This window comes from Porites lutea, chromosome 6 (assembly GCF_958299795.1).
Source record: "Porites lutea chromosome 6, jaPorLute2.1, whole genome shotgun sequence".
Classification (NCBI taxonomy): Eukaryota; Metazoa; Cnidaria; class Anthozoa; order Scleractinia; family Poritidae; genus Porites; species Porites lutea.
In genome coordinates this window covers 24,444,243-24,448,304 of record NC_133206.1, presented here as the reverse complement: position 1 = coordinate 24,448,304, position 4,062 = coordinate 24,444,243, and the positions used below count along the sequence as shown (strand labels likewise).

The window sequence follows — 4,062 nt, the reverse complement described above, 5'->3', positions numbered from 1 at the left end:
CATTGAATTCGAATAGTTATGAAATACCAGGATTTTTATCACTGTGGTATACGGTTGCATCATCACAATTCACGAGGTTTTCACGTGCGATTCTACCCAGTGAAACAGTGTTTAACTCCGACAACTTATTTCTTCACGTTTTAAAAGCTATTGCTTCTTAAAAGACAAGAGCCTTTTTTAAGGCATTGGCTACAAAACGAAACAGGTCTTCATACGTAAATTCAAGTTACTATTATTATTGTGAAAAGGCAATCTGCATGAGATGTACAGTCACACAACTGGCACGTGAAAGTGTTGGACTTTGCCCCTTTCGTGGTTCGTACGTGAGGGAATTCGAGTTATCACACAGTAATCGAGTAAACAGAATTATAAAAATAACTCATGCACACAATTTGCACGTAAAGATGTTGGTTTTTGGCCCTTTTACAATTCGTACTTTAAAAAAACGCAAATTGTTTACTACAAAATTTTCTCAAACGATTTTAAGAAATCACCTCGGCTTTAAAACATCTGCAATTAAATTATGCTTCACGTAACGTCAAGATTGATAGCCTAACATTTATTAACTTCCAAGAAAATTATCAGAAATATATTTCTGCTCATATCATGTTACTCCACTCAATAAAGCAGTATCTAATTATTGTGTCAACTAGCTTCTTCCAATTTTATTCCCTAAAGCTACTGTTTCTACTTAAGTTACGCATCTTTACTAAATAAAATAAGTTTCCATAACTATAATGCTCAGTATGCAGGAAGGATGTATCATGTTTCTTCACTTATTATTCGTTTTTTGTTTGTTTTTTTTGCCGGAACGAAAAAGGTCTGTTGAACTTTGTAAGCGAGAGAATAATATTTCTACAGCTTGTTTACAGGATTAACAATACTCGGTACAGCTTTAAAAAAATAAACTGCCTTTCAAACTTCTAAAACCACAGTTTATAGGCCGCATACTTTCGAGTTAAAGTCCATATCTAAATATCAATTATTGCTTCACTGGAAGAGCTTTGAAAATATATGATCTTTTATACTCTACCTTGAAGCAGGTGAAACACAACTCATAAATACGTGCGTGGTACCGTTCGCGATAGCCGAATTCGGTCAGAACGATGTCTTGAAGTAGCATCCACACTAAAATATGAACCCTTAAACAGCTGCATCACTGTACACAGCGTTTGAATCATGAAGATATTTAATATAATGTTTCCAAACACCCGTAGCCGTAATAAAAGACGAAAAAATTGTGAAGAATCAAGATGGCGGTCTTAAAGTGTCCTTGTTCGACCTTTGGCAATATCATTTTTAAGTAAATGCCAAGATCTCATTGGTTCCTAAGCATCAACTCATAGTACCTTCAACCTTATTGGCTCTTGCAACAAACATCCGAACATACAAAGTTACAAAGATACAAAGCCACAAAGATACATACGCTCACACCACTGACATATGAGCTATTTTTTCAAAATAGCTCAAAAAGGAAGCTACTCTTGAACCGTATGCCTTGTTTAAGGTAAAAGTGCAAATGGTAATAACCTTTTTGTAAAAGTGCTTGATTGTTTATCAAATTGCAAGGCTAATTGTAAGTGGAAGAAGTTTGTGGCTCTCAATCCTCCTTGATGGGATGACAGTCAAATTCATCCCATCGCATTGAACTTGGCCATCATCACCACAAATGACTCCTTATCTGCAGCCATTGCTGTCAGAACCTTCAGAGATGCTTCCTTGAGGATGCCACATTTTTTTGTAGTAACACCCTTTATCAGCCTTAGTGGTGGGTTCTGGGTTTTCAACTGTGTTGTCATAGTTACAGTCATCCCAGGCCACTATCTTGCCTTTGGCATCGCATATCACATGGCACCAGCCCTCTCCATCAGATGCACGGCTAATCTCACTGCCTTGTTCATAGCATGCACCGTTTTGAAAACACCCAAGTGCAGGAGGTACTGTGGTGGGAGAAGGTGTAGAGGAGGTTGTGGGGATGGGGGCTGATGTTGGTGCAAAGATGGAGCTGGAGGAAACAGGACCTGTTGTAGTTTCCAGTCATCAAGTGCTGTCACTTGGCTGTCATCTGTACAATAAGTCCCATAGCACCATCCCTCTCCATTAGACCCCTGGCTAATCACGCTTCCAGGTTAATACCAATTACCATTTTGTAAACACCCCAGTGGAGTAGGGACTGTAGTTGGTGTAGGTGCAGTGGTGGTAGTAGAAGCATCAGTGGTAGAGGTAGCAGGATCTGTGGTAGCTGGTTTGCAATTCCAGTGAACAATAAATGCTATAACACCACCCATTTCTAGCTGATCGTCTACTAAGACCACTGCCTGCTGGGTACCATTTGCTATCTGAGGCAATGCAGCCAACTTCTGTGTCTTCACAGTTCCGGTCATCCCAGGCCACAATCTTTCCATTGGCATTACAAGATATTCCATGGCACCAGCCCTCTACCACCAGCACGGCTAATCTCGCTGCCTAGTAAGTTCATACCATGCACTGTTTAGAAAACACCCAAGTTGAGGAGGTACTGTGGTGGGTGAAGGTGTAGGAGAGGTTGTTGGGATAGGGGTTGATTTTGGTGCAAGGATGGAGCTGGAGGAAACTGTGTCAGGGTTAGGGATAGGGCTTAGGGTTAGGGTTAAGGGTTAGCGTTAAGTTAGGGTTAGGGTTAGCGTTAGGTTAGAGTTAGGGTTAGGGTTAGGGTTAGGGTTAGGAGTGCAGTGGTAGTAGTAGGAGTATCAGTGGTAGAGGTAGGAGGATCTGTGGTAGAGGTAGGAGCATCAGCGGTAGAGTTAGCAGTTGCATTAGGGTTAGGGTTAGGGTTAGTTGGTTTGCAATTCCAGTCATCCCATGCTATCAAACTGCCACGATATGAACAATAAGTGCCATAACACCACCCATTTCCATCTGATCCTCTGCTAACATCACTGCCTGCTGGGTACCATTTGCCATCCGAGCCAATGCAGCCACCCTCTGTGGGTATCTTAGTAGTATCTGGCAGAGGTGGTTGGGTAGTCTGTGACACGTTGGTCACAGGTATACCATTGACAAACCAAGGAATAAGGATGACAACTGCCAATAGTAACATTCCTGCTGTTTGGTGCAATAATCTGTAAAAATAACACAATGATTAAATGTTGTTGCAGAAAGGATTTGAATTCGAACCGTTTCAGAGTCACATTCCGGCCTGTTAATCATCCACACCAGGATGCTGTCCACACTTAACAGAATTAGCCTGAAGAAAGTGGACGGTGGAATATATTTTATATACTCTAAATTTTCCTGGATTTACAGAATTCCTCAAAACTGGTAAAAACACATCAATTTTCCGTTAAAAAAAACTGTATGCCGTATACCGTATGCCAAAAGGCCCTCAGCAATTTTTTATAACTGGGGAGGAATCAGAGGAAGAGGGAGAGAGGATTCCTTGGCCTCGCACCTCCGCGCTGTTTTTCCTGCTCACATCTCTTGCATTGAGCCGCCCGCTCACATGCATCTGAACGCGTTGAACATACTAAAAACGAGTGTAATTCCGAAGCGTTTTATGAAAATTATTGTTTACTGGTTCAAGCAAATGAAATCGATAAATTAAAAGTCGTACTTGGCTCTAAGGCTTGGGGGAATAAACAAAAGTAATGCATAGTTCATTACTGAGCTACGTAGTCTCAAGATGATTTCTTTTGACATGTTTTATTCCCCAAGCCTCGGAACCAAGAATGAATTTTTTCGAAATTGGTGTATTTTCACTTGACCTCATTTTAGAAGGCTTAAAAGAAAAAATCCTCATATAACATACGTAATAAGTTGTTAAGAAAAGAAACATCAACACGGCACGAAAAGTTCGATTAATATCTCGCACATTTCCGGAATTTCGATCCTTTCTGACTGACTGGTCTTAGAATTGCCTTCAATGGATCGGGAAATTCGGCTGCTGGACCTTTTTCGCCAGGGCAGTGAAGAGCACAAATATAAGTGTTCCTTATTATGTTTTTCTCTGGAAAAAATTCACGCGAACAAGCCACTAGCCAACGCTTGCACTTCGCCATGTCTCTCGAAGGTTTTGGGAAAGGA

At 40.8% G+C, this 4,062-nt stretch overlaps 1 pseudogene; it reads right to left on the bottom strand.

Moving 5' to 3' along the window:
• Positions 1–650: 650 nt before the first annotated feature.
• On the bottom strand, positions 651–3,678 carry LOC140942062 (uncharacterized; annotated as a pseudogene).
• Between the last annotated feature and the right edge of the window lie 384 nt (positions 3,679–4,062).